The sequence below is a fragment of the Bos javanicus genome, chromosome 22 (genome assembly GCF_032452875.1).
Source record: "Bos javanicus breed banteng chromosome 22, ARS-OSU_banteng_1.0, whole genome shotgun sequence".
In the NCBI taxonomy this organism is placed as follows: Eukaryota; Metazoa; Chordata; class Mammalia; order Artiodactyla; family Bovidae; genus Bos; species Bos javanicus.
The window spans coordinates 900,144-921,940 of NC_083889.1; the positions used below are offsets into that span (position 1 = coordinate 900,144).

Below are 21,797 nucleotides of genomic sequence, written 5' to 3' on the forward strand. Positions count from 1 at the left end.
ACCTATGCATCCTACATGTTCCATGTCAGTCCTGAGTTCAGTTAGTCTATTCTGTGATTCTAATTTACGCTTGTCGGATCACTAGTCCTAATCTGAGGTTCAGAATAGCAGTGTGAGGAGTGGTCTGAGTCCTTCCTCAGGCAGTGCTGTTCTACGCAATGTCCCTCCTAGTGACCACAGCTGGAAGGAATCCTTCCATCACAGCACACGCGTGAAGCCCTTGGGTGCCTACTTACAGATAACCACTTTGTATATTTGCATTGGGTAATTTAGTCCTAAATCAACCCTAGTTAGTAGGATTACTTTGATTACTAAATTACTGACAATAATATGGACTAAAACAATCTAGAAGTCATTTCTTCTGAAGAGACCAGAAACATAGGAGCAAGTCAGATTGAAAGGTTTTTATTTTTTTATGTGACTTTTTTAAATTTCATTTTCTAACTTTACAATATTGTATTGGTTTTGCCATATATCAACATGAAAGGTTTTTAAAAATAGATTTTGATACAGGTTTACAAATCTTTATCTGAAAATTCAAAATCCAAAACAGTTCTAAAAATCGAACATTTTTACTGACAAATTTCATAGCAAAATTTGACAGGCATTGTGAATATCCCTGGAGGAAATACAGCGTTTTCCCACGCAATCATTTTTCCCCTTGGAGAATCTCAAGGGAGTCTTATTTTGGGAAATGATGCCCTGAGATAATCTTGCTATTAGTACTGAAGAGCTCCTCATTTATTTTTTGCATAAATTTGGATTTTTTTCAGTTTACTTTGAGTCATTCTTTACTGCCTGACTATGCCAGGTTATCTGATGGCTTCACAGTGTAATGATCACATCTATGTGCCCAGTTCTTCAGGGCTGATGAAGCAGTTTTGTATTCATTTCTCATTTGGTCCTCAGTAAACCCCTATTTTTCAGTAATTCAGGAGTGGAGACACAGGACCCAGCTGGAACGTGGCAGAAGTCGCCCTGCCCCCCGTAGAGACTAACCCCAGTGCTGTCTCCAAGACAGCTTGTCAATGGCTCTCACATGCAGGAAGAGTCCCATGTTTTAGATAATGCACAACCTTCACACCTACGAGGGAAACAAGTAAAGAGCAGCGGTGGAATAGCCGTGGCCCAGGAAGAGCAGTGGGATTCGGACTGTGGGAAGGACAGAAGGCCTGTGGGCAACGTATGGACGGTTCAGCAGCCCGCCCTCCTCTGCCCCGGGTTTCTCTCTGTTCCCTCAGGAAGCTGAAAAGTCAAGATGAGTTAGGAGATATTTTATTGACCTGAAGTTATTGTGGCTCAGGAAGTTTTACGGCTTCTACAGCAGGTTGTGAAAGGGTCTGGTTCCCAAACCTTGGATTCATTCCCTTGATATCCAGGAATGCAGGGCTGTAGAAGCACCAGTTCAAGCTCTTCATTCCAGCACAGGCCCTCGAGACCCAGAAGGGGCATCACTGACAGGATGCCAGTAAGTCAATCGGCAGAAGAGTTGGGGCTGGAATTCAGCTTCTTCACTGCTGAGTGAGCTCTCAACCTCAGCACCTGTAGACAGGAGGCCCAGATCCCTTGTGCTGTATGTTCTGTGCTCTACCAGCAGAGGGCACCATGAGACCGGGAATGTTTTCAGTAACGGTTTCTACTCCAGGCATTACTGGAAGTGTGTCAAGATTTAACACAATGTAGGGATACGGCATTCGTGGATTGTGAGAATGAGTATTTGAATATGTGGTTTTTACAAAAAGATACGAAACATCATGATGTACTCTAAAGTGGGACTAGATAGAGCTGGGACAAGGGGGAGCTCTTTTGAAAACGAGATTTAGGGAAGCATCAGTGTTGGCTAAGCCCCTGAGGGGCCACTGAATGTTCTGTCCTTGTCATCCAGGCAGAGGAACACACTGCCCTTTGTGCTGAGATAAAATGGGCAGAACACACGGGACTCACTCCCTCTCTAGAGCAACGTGTCACATTAAAACAAGGCACTGCTTCCAAGCTTGGTTCCCAGGGAAGAAGGCAGACAGCTGGGATGAAGCGCTTCCCTGCGCCTTCTAGCTGCTCAACTTGGTGACAATTAGATCACTTTGCAGGGCCTTCATGGGAATGAGATGAGACTGCATGAAGCTGCCCAGGGTGATGCCGGGCGCAAGGAGGACCGACCCAAGAGGACCTGTGCTCGGGTGAGGGCTTTTGGCTACTAGCTTGGGCTGGAGATGGCCAGTGTCCTGCAGTGTTTGGGAGATTACTGGAGTCAGTATGAGAGCAGAGGCTTGGTGCCTGGACCATGGGTGACCTGCTGGGCATAGTCTTGTGCTTGAACAGGAAGGCCCTGATCAGTTTAGCTTGGGGCAACAGGCCAGTGCCCTGTTAGAGACCTGGTTCCAGGGCCTGGCCGTGCCCCCTGGGTCTCTGGGTGGGGTGAGCCTGCAAAGCATCAAGAGCACTTCCTGTTCACACTGGGCCTGGGCCCGCACTTCCTGTTTGCACTGGGCCTGGGCCCGCAGGCTCACCGCAGGGGGTGCTGTCAATTCAGACCAAGGTTGCTAAATCCGAGGGGGTGCTAGGAGCATCTTCACTAAAATCACCTTCCCCTACCTCCCTCTGCCCATCCTGCTCCTTCCCTTCCTCTGCATCTTGCAGGATGGAAAGGTTGTGAGTGAGACTACAAGTCCAATAGGGACTGACGTGGAAGTGGCAGGGGAATCCACCAGGCCTGGCAGGCGGGTGTGTACAGGAGGATGGGCCAGTGGTGATGCTGCAAGTTTGGGGAAATGTGGATCTTGCTGCTCTTTGAGGGGAAGCTGGGGTGGGAGGGTGATATTAGATTTGCTTTATACATGTAGCTGATGTGCATTTGGATTTTGGGAGAGGGAAGAGGCCTGGAGGTACCTGTTTGGGTGTTTTCCACAAGGCAATTATAAGTGAAGCCACAAGTGTGGATAGAATCTCTGGGGAGTAAAAACTTTCAGAGAAGCTGAGAGGCGTGTGGGTTGGAAACAGAGGTAAGTTCCCTTTAGAGTCCAAGAAGGGACACGCAGCCTGAGGAGAAGACAAAGAGGGCTGTGAGATGTGGGTGGGACCCACGGGGGAGAGAGATGGGAGCAGAGAGGATCTCAAACTGTTGAAGAGGCGGGGCGTCCAGCCCTCTGAGTTGACTGGCCGTTGTTATTGGCAGGCGCAGGACAGTTTGCATCTGAAACCACTTTACTGCGTAGGCTGAACAGGAGGCAAAAGCCCATTTTCTGCTGAAATTACCAAAAAAAGTCATCACATGATGATTCTGTGAACAGGTGAAATGTATATAACACTGAAAACAAGATGCTGAAGGTAAGGCATGACACCAGCACTTGCTGAATGCTGTTTTATTTCACTCTCACCACTACCTTCTGAGGAAGGCCTCATTACACCCATTTCGCAAAAGAGGCGACTGAGGGACAACAGAGCTGTTTTGCCCAGATCATAAAGCTAGTAAATGGTAACAAACGGCAGAACCAGCTTTTGGCCGGCTTGAGCGCTTCTAGATTCCAAGTTCCATCCTCTCTGTCGTGACCTTCACGTGTCACTTGCCTACTGGTCTGGACTGTCAGCTTTCCTTGCGCCAGTTCTTCTGTGTCCCTGCCTAGCTGCCCACTTAATAAAATTATACAGTAGACACTTTCAGTCCATAGCTTCATGATGTCCCTCTGAAAAAAAATTTTACCGTTTTGAAATTTTCCTCTCCTTTGATTTTTGCGAAGCTGCCTGACCGTTTCTTCTGTTTCGCTGACTGTCTTTCCGCTGTTCACCCCCTTGGTGGCTGGCTTCTCCAGGACTGTGCTGTTGGACATCTCCATTAACTGCACCAGGATCACAAAGTCAAATGACTTTAGGGGCCAGCGAGAGAATGAAACTGTGACCAGCCAATGGATGAGATGTGGCCTACTGCATTTGGACACGGAACATTGATACGGAGATGTGGGGTCCAGGTGAGAGGGAGCGGGGATGGTGGGTATCAGAGTTTATGAGAAATGAACCAAGCAGTGTCTACCAGGGGGCAGGCTGGAGGGACTGTGGAATGCAGGCTCAAGGAAAATTAGCTTTGAGGAAATTGATAGGATGTTTGGAATAAAGGAACTCAAAAACACATGGCCCAGTTGGGCCAGTTAGACATCAGAGGCTGGAAGGTCACTTTTTTCACCGTGCCCTTAGACAAAACATCTGGGCTTTATTTATAATTAGTGAGCAAATAAGCAAGCAGGCTTCTTCACACCAGTTTCCAGGCCAACACTGGAACTGGCAGGGGATGTGGATTGAAGTTGAAAGACTGTCACTGTGGAGATGGGTGATGAGGCCCAGAATGCTGACGGGGTCCCAAAGGGCACTGGAAAAGGGGGGTGACTTCCACTAAGACAGGGAATTCTACTCATCTTTTCATTTGAAAAGATCTTAGTTTCAATAAATCTTCAGAGTCTTTTCTAGGTACTCCACCAGTATCAGGGAGTTGATATCTGATGACAGGAAACCAAACCTCTGAAACCACTGTTGATCCTCAGAAAAAATTTGGATGAATAGAATTGAAATGTAACAGTTTTGCACTGTTACATTTCTAAGGTCATACTGTTACTTTAGGGGTCTTTTGAACATATCCTTCAGGAAGCCTGAATGGTCAGCACAGGTTCAGGGGAAGGTTTTCTGTGGCAGGTCCCGAGCCTTTGAGAAATGGCCCAGGGGATTTGAGGACCCCCCAGTCAGAGTTTACAGGCATATGTAAGATCCACAGACACAGGCAGGACAATAAAAGCTGCTTTACTTTGGGTTGTGAGGGAGAATCGCTAGGAATGCATGGAATTTCATGGATCTCATCCAAAAATGGAGAAGGCAATGGCACCCCACTCCAGTACTCTTGCCTGGAAAATCCCATGGACGGAGGAGCCTGGTAGGCAGCAGTCCATGGGGTCAAACAGAGTCGGACACGACTGAACAACTTCACTTTCACTTTTCACTTTCATGCGTTGGAGAAGGAAATGGCAACCAATCCAGTGTTCTTGCCTGGAGAATCCCAGGGACAGGGAAGCCTGGTGGGCTGCTGTCTATGGGGTCACACAGAGTCGGACACGACTGAAGTGACTTAGCAGCTTAGCAGCATCCAAAAATACCAGCTTTTGAGAAGAAGACTTAGGGAGACTTCCCTGGTGGTCCAGGGGTTAAGAGTCCACCTTGCAATACAGGGTATACAGGTTTGATTCCTCACTGGAGAACTAAGATCCCACATGCCATGAGGTAACTACGTCTGTGTGCGGCAACTACTGAGCCCTCGAGCCACAACTAGAGAGTCTGTGTGCCACGACAGAAGACCCTGAGTGACACAATAACGATTCCACAGTCACAGCTAAGATCCAACAGAGCCAGATAAATAAACAGACACCTCGTGCTATCAGCCCGACCCCAGGGGCCTTAAGTTCCTTCACCGAAAGGACAGTGGACCGCAATACAAAGCTACCTCTCAAATGTCTGGGTCACGTGAAGAGTTGAAGCTTGATCAGGAAAGCTCCCCCATAACCAATTGCTGTGGGGAAATGCAGACCATGCTGGGGGGAGTCTGGAAATGCATGTCCTTATCTGTGTCCCCTTCTGCTCCTTCCTGCCGACTTCTCAGAGCAGCCTTGCTTCTTTAGTGTCATCATCATCACTGTCACTCAGGTAAGCAGCTGGAAGACATCCCTCCACCTCCCAGGTCACTGTGGTCCCTCCTGTACGAGCCCCGACTCTTCCTTGCTTTCCTGAGGCAAAGACAGTCCCAGGGATTACATTCCACCCCACCACCTCCTGTTAAGAGAGGGGGATGTGCCCTGAATTTTGAGGCCAGTGCAGCCCAGGACCCTGCAGTCACGAGACGGACTTGGTGTCTGTTCTAAGGTCAGTTCCTCAAATAGACTGCAGAATTCCTCTCGTGTCTCCAAGGCCCCAGGCATGCTTGTCTCAGGTTTGTGGTGAGGTTTTCATGTCCTTCCCTGACTCTTCTCTCTCTGCACCTCTGGGGCCAACATTATTAGCTAATCAATGTGTTCTTATCCTCAGTTCCTGCACCCAGGAGAGCAGCTGCTTCTACTTGACGAGCTAGCACCCGAGCAGAGCCTTAGATCTCCCTAAGAGTCACCTTTCACTGCACTCCATGCCATCAGTCTGTTCTTAATTCCTGATCTGGGGCTTTGTCTTCCTAACTCCATCTTTTCCCGTGTTATTTCTACCTAGAATACTCTCCCCCACTACCCAGCAGTTCCTGCCCTTGGGTTGCGGGATGCGTAATGCATAAAACAAACACTGTTTCCTTTCTTCTAATAGAAAACTCATGAGGATCCATGACAAAGATGAACAACAGCTCTGTAGGGTGATAACAGAAGAAGACCCTACCCCAACTTCCCAGGAAACTTTGAGTCACATCACTGTTAGTAAGGGGAGTAGGAAGTTAGTTCTAGATCATACATTTCCCTCTCATTCCCCCCCAACATCAGTACAGGAGGGAGGGGTAAGAGGCGTGTGGACTCACATTGTCCACTGTCTGCAGCTTCAGGAAGGTGGCCGCACACACTGGGATGCTAGGCAGCAGCCCCTCAGATGCTCTGGACCCCATGACTGACCAGAAGGAATCTCCCAATACTCATGTGGACAGTGTGGGCTGCAGAAATGCTCCATATCCTGTTTTCATCACTGCTGTTGTTGTCACTCAGTCATGTCCAACTCTTTGTGATCTCATGGACTGCAGCACGGCAGGCTTCCCTGTCCTTCACCATCTCCTGGAGTTTGCTCAAACTCATGTCCATTGAGCTGATGGTGCCATCCAACCATCTCATCCTCTGCCACCCTCTTTTCCTTCTGCCTTCAATCTTTTCCAGCATCAGGGTCTTTTCAATGAGTTGGCTCATCACATCAAGTTGCCAAAGTATTGGAGCTTCAGCTTCAGCATCAGTCCTTCCAATGAGTATTCAGGGTTGATTTCCTTTAGGATTGACTGGTTTGATCTCCTTGCTGTTTAAGGGACTCTCTAGAGTCTTCTCCTGGAGAAGGCAATGGCAACCCACTCCAGTACTCTTGCCTGGAAAATCCCATGGATGGAGGAGCCTGGTAGGCTGCAGTCCACGAGGTCACTAAGAGTCGGACACGAGTGAGCGAATTCACTTTCACTTTCACTTTTTACTTTCATGCATTGGAGAAGGAAATGGCAACCCACTCCAGTGTTCTTGCCTGGAGAATCCCAGGGACAGGGGAGCCTGGTGGGCTGTCATCTATGGGGTCACACAGAGTCGGACATGACTGAAGTGACTTAGCAGTAGAGTCTTCTCCAACAGTTTCATCAATGGGACTAGGCCTAGACAGAGTTCTCCATTCAGCGATCTCTCCCAGCACGTGTCCATTACTCCCTCAGAAAACATACAAACTCTGGTGTTTCCAGCAGCTATGCTTTGCTGCACCCCAACTGCACGCCTCCTGAAAACCAGGATGCACTTCTTCACTGCATCAGGTCAGCTCTGCACCATGTCAACACTCATGGAGGGGTAGAGAGTTAACCTGGCAAACCCCTTCTTACAAAATCCTCTACAACTTTTTCTTTCCCCCGGAACTCTTTCCTGGAGTCAGCAGCCTCATCACTCCACCTGTAAGTCTGCTTGTCTGGGCCTCTCTGGCTGAGCTGGCTTCAGCCCTGTCTTCCCAGACTTCAAGTCACTTCTTTTCTTATGTAGAGTGACTTCTATAATTTGTGTATTCACTTTCATTCCTTTGCTGATCTAACAAAGATTCTCCTTGGAATTTGCTCCAAATTCCAAGGTACTATCCAATGTCTGTTCTCTCATTTTTCTACAGTAAATGAACTCAGGGTGTTTAGCTGGGCATGTGGCCATGAGAACAGACCTCACCCCCCAGAGAGCATGGCTCTGTGAATACAGGGCACCAAAGGGATATAGGTGTTCTGAGAAGTGTCCTCCAGAACAGGAGCACACCCTTTCCTGCCTTTGTCTCCTTTTTGCCTGAAATGTGGATGTTATGGCTGGAATTAGAACAGCAATTTTTGGATCAAGAGTTAAAGGCTGTGTGCTGGAGGTGGCAGGTGCAACCAAAGAGAAAAAACAGGGGCTTTGGTGGATGATCAAAACTTTTATTTAAATTAAAAAATTTTTAATTTAAATTTTAAACTTTAAGTTTTATTTTTTTAAACAAAGTCTCATAACATGTACACACAGAAGAGACCCAAGAAAATTAGCTCTTAAAGTTTTTTGTTGTAATTTTTCTATATGCATTATGTTTATAATTGAAAAAACCCTCAAATTCCATGATTTGAGGCCTTTTAAAAATTTTAGTTTCTCTTTTAAGATTTCCATTAATTTCTTATATCAAAGAAAATAAATAAATAATTGGTAACTTGATTCTTAAAATATTCTAGTTTTGACACAAAGGGATATTGAATTTCTGGCAACAGAGGTCAGATTTGGATCCCTGGTTTATCTCTCTAGATATTCAAATCTTTATTTGAGCCTTACATTTAACTGGCCCTGCTCTCCTGTCAAACAGTTGAGCTCCAAGACTTCCAACATAGGATAAGGAGCAAAGGAGACAGAGATCAGGGCATGGGGTGCAGAGCTGCTCCTAGAGGGATAAGAAAGTCGATTCTTTTCTATGTTCCTGCTTTGCCAAACAAAAGCTGATGAAGTGTTTTTATCTAGGGAGAAGGTAGTTGCTGGGCCTTCTACTCATTCCTGATCAAACTTAGACAAAACAACGAGGCATGCCTGGGCCCAGCCCTTGGGATGTGGTTCAGAGGCTAGGTCAAGGCTCCTGCCTGTAGGGGTGGGAGCTGGGGTAGAGAGACAGACTCTCCTTGGCTGGCCTCCAAGTTCTGAGGCCTAAACCATTTGGAATCATGGGGGGATCATGGCCACTGTCCTTGGCAGTGCCGGCAGCCTCCTGTTTTTACAATCTGCGAGTTTCTTTCACTTGGTGCAATGTGAAATGATCCCTTTGCCTGATCCTCCTTCTTTAACCTTAAAGTTGGGTCATGTGTGGGCTGAAAGGGGGTGAATCTGTAATCACACTTGATGATAAAACCAGAGTAAAAGGCTCTTACTAATCCAACTTTTCAGAAATTCAGATGTAAAGTTTCATCAAAACTTAAATATAATTAAGGCCCTATCATGAAAAATATTCAAGGCTCTGGTTCTCTTCTCTTTTAGACCTTTTTACCCAAGGAGATGTTGTGCCCTTCAAAGAACCAGCTCTCTTCCCATTGTCTCCAACTGAATGGTGTGTGTGTGTACGCTCAGTAGTGTCTGACTTTTTGTGACTCCATGGAGCCCACCAGGCTCCTCTGTCCACGAGCTTTCCCAGGCAAGAATACTGGAGTCAGTTACCATTTCCTTCTCTAGGGGAGCCCAGGAATCGAGCCTGCACCTCTTTCATCTCCTGCATTGAGGCAGGTTCTTTACCACGGAGCCACCGTGTTTTCCTCCCGTGCTGTGTTCACAGCCAAGTAAGTGCAGGGGCTTGGAACCCAGAAGGGACAGGCGCGTGAGAGTAGCTGACGGTAGAGCTACATATGCAGACTAAGGTGAAGTTCTGGCTGAGTGAGACATTTGTTTGGCAAGGATGGGGGTGTGTGTGCATCTGTGAAAACTTTAGAGAGAAGGTGGAAAGGAAAAGAAAGTTGCTCAGTCATGTCAGACTCTTTGTGACCCCATGGACTGTAGCTTACCAGGGTCCTCTGTCCATGGGATTCTCCAGGCAAGAATACTGGACTGGGTTGCCTGCCATTCCCTTCTCCAGGGGATCTACCTGACCCAGGGATCAAACCCAGGTGGACAGGACGGGGGCCTCATAGGAGGACCCAGCTTCCTGCCTAATTGTGCATGGTGTTTTCTGGAAGTAAACTAGAGCCTCAGTCTCAGGGTAATTCCCTAAGGAAAGAATTTAAAATCCCATTGCAAGCTGAACATGGATTACAATTAAAACAAGCCTTCCTGCAGAAAAGGGATCAGGGCAATTTCTAGCCTGATAGGAGAAGATCTCCACGGTGGGGAACCCAGCACAGTGAAAAGAAAGAGGCTTATACAGCCCGCATTACTATGAAATTTCAGAACTCATATGACAAAAGAAAATATTAGTGGCTTCCAGAGTAAAATAAATACCAACAGTAACAACAAAATCCCACCATCCAGGGGCAGGATTCAACATATTTAACACTAGGTATGGCCTGGGCACTGGCCCATCAGAATGGATTTTCTGGAAGCACTTTCAGGTGGGACCCTGCTGGCCCTTTAACTGTTTGGAGGGTGGGAAGGTTTAGAGATCAAAGAGGAGAGGCTGCAGGTGCTGGGACATGCTGGGGTAGGGGTGGGGGCTCACAGGATGCTGACCATCTACCAACTGGTGCAAAAGAATCTCTATTTTAATAATAGGTGTGGCTGTGGTTAGTGTAGGCCAGCGGACTGTCCATCCTGCCCACTCCCCACCCCACTCTACCAAACGAGGGAAACAAATTAACATGGTACTCTCTTCTGATTCAATGCCTTTGGGCATCTGAGAAACAAAAATTCAAACCAAAATTTCTTACTTAGCCATGTTATCTGTCAAATATAAGTTATTTTCAGAATTGCAAGGCTTCAGAAAATGTACCTGCAATACAATGATGGATTCAGTTTTGGCAGGACCTGAAGTCTGTACAACCTAGGGGACTCTCTTTAAGAAAAACATTAAAAAATTGCTACTCCATAATTAGGTACAAAGTAAGTAGTTACTTAGAATCATACAAGAAGTTACAACTAAATAAAATATTAGCTTTAAATATTGTAAAGTCCAGAAAAAGTTCATTTCATTTACTGATTTCTATTATACTTTTATACCTCATTTTCCTCATACTTTTTGATTGCTTCTTCATATGACAAAAGTCTTACACTATTTTTACAGAGCAATTAGAAACATTCAGTCCTTTCGCTGTGGTTGATCAGAATTTGTTATTTCCTATTGGTAATATGACCACAGGAAAAACCATAGCCTTGACTAGATGAACCTTTGTTGGCAAAGTAATGTCTCTGCTTTTGAATATGCTATCTAGTTTGGTCATAACTTTCCTTCCAAGGAGTAAGCATCTTTTAATTTCATGGCTGCAGTCACCATCTGTAGTGATTTTGGAGCCCAGAAAAATAAAGTCTGACACTGTTTCCACTGTTTCCCCATCTATTTCCCATGAAGTGATGGGACCAGGTGCCATGATCTTTGTTTTCTGAATGTTGAGCTTTAAGCCAACTTTTTCACTCTCCACTTTCACTTTCATCAAGAGGCTTTTTAGTTCCTCTTCACTTTCTGCCATAAGGGTGGTGTCATCTGCATATCTGAGGTTATTGATATTTCTCCCGGCAATCTTGATTCCAGCTTGTGTTTCTTCCAGTCCAGCATTTCTCATGATGTACTCTGCATAGAAGTTAAATAAGCAGGGTGACAATATACAGCCTTGACGAACTCCTTTTCCTATTTGGAACCAGTCTGTTGTTCCATGTCCAGTTCTAACTGTTGCTTCCTGACCTACATACAGGTTTTTCAAGAGGCAGGTCAGGTGGTCTGGTATTCCCATCTCTTTCAGAATTTTCCACAGTTTATTGTGATGCACACAGTCAAAGGCTTTGGCATAGTCAATAAAGCAGTAATAGATGTTTTCTGGAACTCTCTTGCTTTTTCCATTATCCAGCAGATGTTGGCAATTTGATCTCTGGTTCCTCTGCCTTTTCTAAAACCAGCTTGCACATCAGGAAGTTCACAGTTCACATATTGCTGAAGCCCGGCTTGGAGAATTTTGAGCATTACTTTACTAGCGTGTGAGATGAGTGCAATTGTGCAGTAGTTTGAGCATTCTTTGGCATTTCCTTTCTCTGGGATTGGAATGAAAACTGACCTTTTCCAGTCCCGTGGGCACTGCTGAGTTTTCCAAATTTGGTGGCATATTGAGTGCAGCACTTTCACAGCATCATCTTTCAGGATTTGGAATAGCTCAGCTGGAGTTCCATCACCACCACTAGCTTTGTTCATAGTGATGCTTTCTAAGGCCCACTTGACTTCACATTCCAGGATGTCTGGCTCTAGGTCAGTGATCACACCATCGTGATTATGTGGGTCATGAAGATCTTTTTGTACAGTTCTTCTGTGTATTCTTGCCATCTCTTCTTAATATCTTCTGCTTCTGTTAGGTCCATACTATTTCTGTCCTTTATCGAGCCCATCTTTGCATGAAATGTTCCTTTGGTATCTCTGATTTTCTTGAAGAGATCCCTAGTCTTTCCCATTCTGTTGTTTTCCTCTATTTCTTTGCATTGATCGCTGAAGAAGGCTTTCTTATCTCTTCTTGTTATTCTTTGGAACTCTGCATTCAGATGTTTATATCTTTCCTTTTCTCCTTTGCTTTTTGCTTCTCTTCTTTTCACAGCTATTTGTACAGCCTCCCCAGACAGCCATTTTGCTTTTTTGCATTTCTTTTTCATGGGAATGATCTTGATCCCTGTCTCCTGTACAATGTCACGAACCTCATTCCATAGCTCATCAGGCACTCTATCTATCAGATCTAGGCCCTTAAATCTATTTCTCACTTTCACTGTATAATCATAAGGGATTTGATTTAGGTCAGACCTGAATGGCCTAATGGTTTTCCCTACTTTCTTCAATTTAAGTCTGAATTTAGCAATAAGGAGTTCATGGTCTGAGCCACAGTCAGCTCCTGGTCTTGTTTTTGCTGACTGTATAAAGCTTCTCCATCTTTGGCTGCAAAGCATATAATCAATCTGATTTCAGTGTTGACCATCTGGTGATGTCCATGTATAGAGTCTTGTCTTGTGTTGTTGGAAGAGGGTGTTTGCTATGACCAGTGCATTGTCTTGGCAAAACTCTATTAGTCTTTGTCCTGCTTCATTCCGCATTCCAAGGCCAAATTTGCCTGTTACTCCAGGTGTTTCTTGACTTCCTACTTTTGCATTCCAGTCCCCTATAGTGAAAAGGACATCTTTTTTGGGTGTTAGTTCTAACAGGTCTTGTAAGTCTTCATAGAACCGTTCAACTTCAGCTTCTTCAGCGTTACTGGTTGAGGCATAGGCTTGGATTACTGTGATATTGAATGGTTTGCCTTGGAAACGAGCAGAGATCATTCTGTCGTTTTTGAGATTGCATCCAAGTACTGCATTTTGGACTTGCAGTTGACCTTGATGGCCACTACATTTCTTCTGAGGGATTCCTGTCCGCAGTAGTAGATATAATGGTCATCTGAGTTAAATTCACCCATTGCAGTCCATTTCAGTTCACTGATTCCTAGAATGTCGACATTCACTCTTTCCATCTGTTGCTTGACCACTTCCAATTTGCCTTGATTCATGGACCTGACATTCCAGGTTCCTATGCAATATTGCTCTTTACAGCATCGGACCTTGCTTCTATCACCAGTCACATCCACAGCTGGGTATTCTTTTTGCTTTGGCTCCATCCCTTCATTCTTTCTGGAGTTATTTCTCCACTGATCTCCAGTAGCATATTGGTCAGCTACTGACCTGGGGAGTTTCTCTTTCAGTATCCTATCATTTTGCCTTTCATACTGTTCATGGGGTTCTCAAGGCAAGAATACTGAAGTGGTTTGCCATTCCCTTCTCCAGTGGACCACATTCTGTCAGATCTCTCCACCGTGACCTGCCCATTTTGGGTTGCCCCACAGGCATGGCTTAGTTTCATTGAGTTAGACAAGGCTGTGGTACTAGTGTGATTAGATTGACTAGTTTTCTGTGAGTATGGTTTCAGTGTGTTTGCCCTCTGATGCCCTCTTGCAACACCTACCATCTTACTTGGGGTTCTCTTACCTTGGGCGTGGGGTATCTCTTCATGGCTGCTCCAGCAAAGCACAGCCGCTGCTCCTTACCTTGGACGAGGGGTATCTCCTTACCGCCGCCCTTCCTGATCTTCAACGTGGGATAGCTCCTCTAGGCCCTCCTGCGCCTTACTCCTTGGAAGGGAGTTATGACCAACCTAGATAGCATATTCAAAAGCAGACACATTACTTTGCTAACAAAGGTTCATCTAGTCAAGGCTATGGTTTTTCCTGTGGTCATGTATGGATGTGAGAGTTGGACTATGAAGAAGGCTGAGCACCGAAGAATTGATGCTTTTGAACTATGGTGTTGGAGAAGACTCTTGAGAGTCCCTTGGACTGCAAGGAGATCCAACCAGTCCATTCTGAAGGAGATCAGCCCTGGGATTTCTTTGGAAGGAATGATGCTCAAGCTGAAACTCCAGTACTTTGGCCGCCTCATGAGAAGAGTTGACTCATTGGAAAAGATTCTGATGCTGGGAGGGATTGGGGGAAAGAGGAGAAGGGGATGACAGAGGATGAGATGGCTGGATGGCATCACTGACTCGATGGACGTGAGTCTCAGTGAACTCCGGGAGTTGGTGATGGACAGGGAGGCCTGCATGCTGCGATTCATTGGGTTGCAAAGAGTCGGACACGACTGAGTGACTGAGCGACTGATCTGATCTGATCTGATCTGATTGGTAATATAGGAAAATAAGTGTTCCTACTGGGACATAACCTCAGGCCCTGCAGGGGTGACGCCTGATGGAGACAGAGAGGACATGGTGAGTGGGGTTGCTCCTGGCTTGCAAGAACCCAGCTCTGCCTGGAAATGGAGGTGCCGCAACTCAGAGTGTCCACCATTCAGCTTCCCTGAGCCACACTGTAAACGTGCATTCAGGCAGCTCCACTGACAAGGGATTCCCTGGTGGCTCAGACAAGCCGCTGCATACAAGCAAATGAAGACAAGTGTTTGCCTGCAATGTCATAGATCCAGGTTTGACCCCTGGGTTGGGAAGATCCCCTGGAGAAGGGAATGGCTACCACTCCAGTATTCTTGCCTGAAAAATCTCATGGACAGGAGGAGCCTTGTGGGCCACAGTCCATGGGGCCACAAAGAGTCAGACATGACAGAATGACTAACACTTTCACCAGCACTCAGGAAGGTGGAGAATGTGACAGAGGGCAGGCAGAAGAGAGATGTTGCCCTAAACAATTGCTGTTAAAGTATCTAATTTTTGAAGAATTTGTAAACACACACAATCACGTCAATATAAGGCAAAGGCCCTTCCTTCCCAGGCCCTTGAAAGATGTTCATTAGCAGGGCAGGACGTCCACATTTACTCCTCTGCGTCTATCCTGGGAAGCTACCGCAAGGCTGTGCTATGGCAAAAACAAGGACCAAATAAGAAAAGAAGCCATGGGGTCCAGGAGACAGTGGGTCCATGTTGGGAGATCTCTGAAGAGAGTTCCTGGAGGATAACAGTTCTCAGCCCTGGAAAGATCACGTCTTCACAGACATGGGAGAAGAGGGTTCCTGGGACACACACAAGTTTCTCCAAGGTGCAGGCCATGGATGTTGTGAAGGTGCCCTGTGGATGCTGTGACAGAGCCTGGCCACAGATGCAGTCTGGGTTTCAATAGCTCTCACCACTGAGACAGTAGACATTTTGCAGTAGACCTGAAAAACACTAAGACAGAAAGAAAACAAGATGCCCAGGTGATGCTTACCATCTCTGACAGCTGCTGCTGCTGCTGCTAAGTCGCTTCAGTTGTGTCTGACTCTGTGCGACCACATAGATGGCAGCCCACCAGGCTCCCCTGTCCCTGGGATTCTCAAGGCAAGAATACTGGAGTGGGCCGCCATTTCCTTCTCCAATGCATGAAAGTGAAAGTGAAAGTGAAGTCACTCAGTTGTGTCCGACTTTCAGCAACCCCTTGGACTGCAGCCTTCCAGGCTCCTCCATCCATGGGATTTTCCAGGCAAGAGTACTGAAGTAGGGTGCCATTGCCTACTCCATCTCTGACAGCTAGGGAGCCTAAATTACAAATCAGAGCAGATGTATTTTCCATTTGACTTTGATTAATAAATGAGTGTTGGTATTATATTTGGAAAAGAGAGAAATGCAACATGCCTATAATTAGTGAAAGAAGAAATAGAGATGTAAAGATATAATTTAAATTTATAAAGTAACAAGAGATACATTGAAAACGTATTATACACTTATATTTCATATACATATGTATTTGTATATAGTAGATGAATGTGTTATGGAGAAAGATATTGAGTATACAGGAAAACAAAACCATCATTCAGCATAACAGAGAGCTAATGGATACTACATAGAGCTGATGAGTCCAGAAATGGCTCTGTGAGTTTGTTATTGGAGGCAATATCAGAGGCAACTGCAGAGCCGAGTCAGAAATGATTGAATCAGGTTGCTCTAGAGAGCAGGGCTGATGGGGGGAATGTAGGCGGGGACAATGGTTTTCTTTATCAGTGTCTCTCACTAGTTGGTTTTTAGAAAACGTGTACATGTTATTCTGATTTAAAATGCATTTAAACATTTAGAAAAGAGTTTAGCTGAGGATGCTCACTTGAGCAGGGACACGGAGCTCAGGTATGTTATTGCACAGCGCTGCCAGTCCTCATCATAGGCGTGTGTGTCTTAGCCAGCTAGGGCTGCTGTCACAAAACACCACATTCTTGAGGCTGAAACAATAGACATTTGTTTCTCACAGTTCTGGAGACTGGAAGTCCAAGATCAAGGTGCCAGCAGATTCAGTTCCTGGCAAGCCCTCTTCGTGGCAGCAGATGGCTGCCTTCTGGCTGTGCTCATGAGTGGGGGCGGGGAAGCCAGGTCTCTGGTGACTCTTCTTATAACGGCACTAATCCACCATGGGGGCCCCACCCTCAGGATCCCATCTAAACCAGCCACCTCCCAAAGGCCTCATCCCCAAATGATGCCTCTCTGGACCCCCTCATTCAGGCCCTGGGCGTCCACGTGTGATTTTGGGAAGACAGCTCAGTCCAAGTCACATGCGGGTGGGAGTGTTGATGTGCCGCTGCACAGGGTGTTAGGTTTGGATTTACAAAGTGTTAGGGTTTGGTGTGGGCCACATGGCAAGTTCGTGGCAGAGCCTGTGCTCCAGTCTCCACTGTTTCTGTCTGTGGGGAGATGCTCACACTGTGAGCTCACAGACAGGGTCTGTGGGGTCAGATAAGGCTGAGTGAGGCTAAATAGGCCATCTCTCTCTCCCAGAATTCTGCAGAGTTCCAAATTGTTAGCAGATCAATGTTTCTGAGGAATCAGCAAGAAAGAAAATACCTTTTCCTAAAGCATACTTTTCCCCGAGGCAACAACTTTTAAACTTCTAAGTTTCAGGACTCCTTTTATTTTTATTTTTTGGCTGCACTGGCTCTCCACTGAGGCACATGGGCTTTCTCTGTTTTCAGTGGGTGGGGCTTCTCTTGTTGCTGGGCACGGGCTCGAGAGTGAGCGTACTCAGTGGTTGCAACGCCTGGGCTTAGTTACCCAACGGCATGTGGATCTTAGTCCCCAACCAGGGATCAAACCCACGTCCCCTGCACTGGAAGGTAGATTCTCAACCACTGGACCACCAGGAATGTCCTCCCCTTTCATTTTTAAAACTTACTAAGGGCTCCAAAGAGCTTTTGTTAATATGGTTTAGAACTCTCAGTATTTATTGAAGAAGAAATTAGAGGTAGGAAACCTTTAACCTATTTACTAATTCATTTAAAATAACAATAATAAACTAACTGCGTGTTAACATAAATGAAAAATTTTAGGAAAAATAATATTTCAAAAGAAATTTTAGTGAGAAAAGTGGCTCTGTTTTGTATTTTTGCACACCTCTTTGATTTGTTGTAGTATGCTATTATGGCACAAATGTTTGCAGAAAATCCACAAAAAGGATGGGTATTTATTAATAAATATCTGCTTTGGAAAATTACAGGTCTTCTTTTTCAATATTACACCAAAACTCAACAACAGTAATTTCTTAAAAGGTTAGTTGCAATGTGGAATTTGAAACATCAATTAAATTTTTATAGTCTGTTACATTAAAATCCATTTTTCTATCTTGCAGTTCGAATAGATGTTTTACCATTGTATTGTTTTGTCACATTTTGTGACATTGGTCATTTGGAAAATACTGGATTCTTGAGTTTGAAGTTTTTCAAATATTGACACATTTCATGTTACAATATCAAAATATCACATCTGTTTCTATCACCACTGATCTCATTACAAAAGTAATTAGATACTGGGAAACAGACAAGCTCATGGTGGCAGATTCAAGTTTTCCAATATTCCAGTTTTTGTTAAAGATCTTGAAATTTCTCATTGGGAACTCTTGCTCTCAGTTATTTCCTTTGAAGCTTCAGGCTTGGTTTCTCAGTTTTTGAGAAAATGTCTCCCTAATACCCAAAGTGCGAATTTGTCTATAAATTCTTTCAAATAAGACTGGTGTCCGTGAGAAAGCTGGCCAGCTCCACCCCCGAACCCCATCCAGCACCAGGCTCCTCGGTGCCATGACCATCACCCTTCAGCACAAGGTGCCCGCGCCTCACCCAGCCCCCTCATTCGACCTCACGCAATAGTAAAGGACGTGTATTATTGGCCCAGACTTAGTGAAACTGATACCTTCCCACCCCCCCAATTTATCAAGATTATTTTTGAGAGAAACTGACATCACTTGTCATTGGTGTCACATTTCTTTGTTCATGACTGTGTGCCTAACGGGGAGAGTGGGCAGCTGGCGGTTTGCAGCTGTTGTGTTGATGTGTGTAAAGGTGCCAGCAGGCTTAGTGCACTGCATTTGCACTCTCAGTGTGAGTGTCAACACCATGAGGTTTCCATCTTTATTCTGTATTTATGAGTTGGCATTCTACTTTAATAAAGAGCTTTCACTTCTTATATATATGTCTTTTATTAGTATGGACTCATCAACTCCTATTTGATTCAATGAGCTCTAATCTGTTACAATCATTGCTTATTTCGTTGTTCAAATTGTTACAGCTTTGGAAATCTGCTTCTTTCTGCCACACATTCCCATCACAGATGGTCTTACTGTCCTTGCCCACCACTACTGGCCCTGAAATTGCAAGACCATTTGGACTTGGGGCTATGGCAAGTTCTCCTTGCATTTTAGCCTTGAAAGGTAACAGAGTGATGTCTTCTTCTCTCTCTTTTATAGCATTTTTTCATGTACCTTGGCATGGAAGGGAATTAGTTTGTAACAGTCTTTTCGTTTCAGGAGATTTATCAATATTTATTTTGGCCACCTGATGCAAAGAGCTGACTCATTTGAAAAGACCCTGATGTTGGGAAAGATTGAAGGCAAGAGGAGAAGGGGACGACAGAGAATGAGATGGTTGGATGGCATCACCGACTCAATGGACGTGGGTTTGGGTAGACTCCGGGAGTTGGTGACAGACAGGGAGGCCTGGCGTGCTGCGGTTCATGGGGTCTCAAAGAGTCGGACACAACTGAGTGGCTGAATTGAATTGATCAATATTTATACTGGTTTGGAATTTCAGGCTGAACACTACTGAAAATCTTATTCCCACAGATTACTGACTCAACAAAAGATCTGGATACTTACCTAGAATTTCCTTTGCAGAAGTGGCATTTCTAAATTCTCTTTCGTATTGGTTTTTGACCAGGTGTTTATAATATATTAACACCTATGTTTGACAAACCAAATGAAACAGTCTCTGTCTTCATGGAGTATAAATTGTGAAAGAGATGTGACAGATATACACAAACAGGGGAACCTTTGCTTAATGTATTTTGTTATTTTTGTATGTTTTTTTCTTTATTATTTATTTTTCATTGACACCTGAACACGGATGAGGGTGAAAACATAATGACAACTAGAAAAAGGAAAGTGACGATTCCTTGCACGCACTAGTACATTCAAGGTCCTGCTCTGCATCCTTCACATGCGCTAGACCTGCCACATGTGTGCTGGTGGCTCCCCACTTAGAGTTGGGAGACTCCCTCCCCTGCTTTTAAGAGTTTTCCATAACAGAGACGAGCCCCCGCAGCATGGATAAAGCAGGGCGAGCACAGGCACCGGTGCGAGGCCTGTGGAGCTGGCTGGCATCAGGCTGTTTCTGTGCAGAGGGACAGGAGAGGTGCCAGGCTGAGTCTGGAGGGGTGGCCGCTTTCACGGCAGAGGAACCTGGCTGAGCACAGGGGGCATGCAGGGGCTCTGAAGCAGGTGGCCCGCGGCTGACACCGTCTGTCCCTCTGCTCCAGGGCAGCTGTGAGGATGCCCCTGGGCCATCAGTGGGAGCTGAGGACAGGGTGCTGGCTTCAGAAAGAGGAGCGACCTGGTGGCCAGGACAGCAGAGGCTGGGGGAGGCTGCACCGCCCACGCTGGATGCCCACGGCTCACCTGCACTTTCTCCTTGATATTAAACCAGATTGACACCTGAGCTGAAGTGGGTAATGAGCAGGCTGCCATCGCAGGACCACCGCGAGGCCTTGGCCGGACTCCAGCCCCCGTGGTGGTCTCTCTTTGTTGTATCCCCCAGCGCAGGTGCTTCTCGAGGGAGAGAAGGGCTGAGAGGGGCGGGCAGGGGGCCATGGGGAAAGACTGAGCTAGGGAGCCCAGGAGGCCAGATAAATGGCAGGAGGTTCTCCCCTCCAAGTGAGAGGCTGCTCTTTACCCCAAGCCTGCCCTTCAGCATCGGTTCCTGCCGGCCCTTAGTGGTTCACCAGGCTTCAGGCTGTGGCTGGAGGCCTTGGCCGGAGTCCAGGGAGGCAGAGCGGTGCCAGCAGGCCTCTCCAGCCCCCTCTGCTCTGTGGACGGAGCCACCTGGCTCTCCTGTCACCTCATCCGGACGCTTTTGCCTTCAGAAAAGAGCTAATGACACTCGGTCTTGTTCCAGAATCCCAGCTGGAGCCCTGGGCTTTGGTCTGGCACCCCCTGCAAGCCAGAGCTGAGCCAGCCCACCTCCCGGGCCACTGCCGCTTGCTCTGCCTGCTCCTGTGTGTCTGTGGTGACCCGACAGAAGAGGAACAGGAAGAGGGAGAGGCGGGCAGCCATCGCCTGTCCTGCTGTCACAAATCGTTTTTCACAAGAATCTGAGTTGTCCTAGAAGACTTTTGTTTCCGCAGTTGACATCAAACAGCTACATGTTCTTTCAACTTGTGCTTCCTCCCCACTTATGGGGAGAGAATCTCATTTTATATAACCCTGCATGTAACATTGTGGCTCATGGTTTCCTCATTTGGGAACAGGCTGGGGAGTGTAGGTATTCTATAAAATACTGAACTGACAAGGAGGTAATTGTGCTCATGTATTGAAAAGTCTGGTTTTCTTGGAGGTTTTGCTGCTGCTGCTGCTAAGTCGCTTCAGTCGTGTCCGACTCTGTGCGACCCCATAGATGGCAGCCCACCAGGCTCCCCGTCCCTGGGATTCTCCAGGCAAGAACACTGGAGTGGGTTGCCATTTCCTTCTCCAATGCATGAAAGTGAAAAGTGAAAGTGAAGTCTCTCAGTCGTGTCTGACTCTTAGAGACCCCATGGACTGCTGCCCACCACGCTCCTCCGTCCATGGGGTCTTCCAGAGTACTGGAGTGGGGTGCCACTGCCTTCTTTCTTGGATGTGAGTCCTTTACAAATGATAAAGTGCATTTCCATAGAGTCATTGCACCTTTGTAGGAGAGGCTAGAAGCACCTGTTCTGCCTGCTGTTTATTTCACATACGCTTGTAAATCACGTTAATGGCTGATTTGAGACTCTCACTGCCAAGGAAGTGGCTCCTCAGGTTATAACCTGAGTAAGCTCCCTCCTTTTCTCAAAGAATGTAAAACAAGGTAAGCACAACAGTGCTTTCGCCCCCTGAATGTGAAGTCCTCAGCTCGGGCAGTTTGTGGACTCCCATGAAGGGCAGAGGGGTCCTGTGCTTTGTCTCTCAGAAG

The 21,797-nt window shown here is 46.2% G+C and overlaps 1 long non-coding RNA gene across 2 annotated transcripts; it reads left to right on the top strand.

The window, feature by feature from the left end:
- Positions 1 to 1,838: 1,838 nt before the first annotated feature.
- On the top strand, positions 1,839 to 21,258 carry LOC133234979 (uncharacterized). 2 transcript variants are annotated; one of them, XR_009732384.1, is made up of 3 exons: positions 1,839 to 2,177; positions 3,173 to 3,324; positions 19,121 to 21,258. It is a non-coding gene; the product is annotated as an uncharacterized LOC133234979 (long non-coding RNA). The 2 variants fall into 2 exon arrangements; XR_009732383.1 differs by lacking the exons at positions 1,839 to 2,177; positions 3,173 to 3,324 and adding exons at positions 3,336 to 3,962; positions 18,925 to 19,024.
- The last annotated feature ends 539 nt before the right edge of the window (positions 21,259 to 21,797 follow it).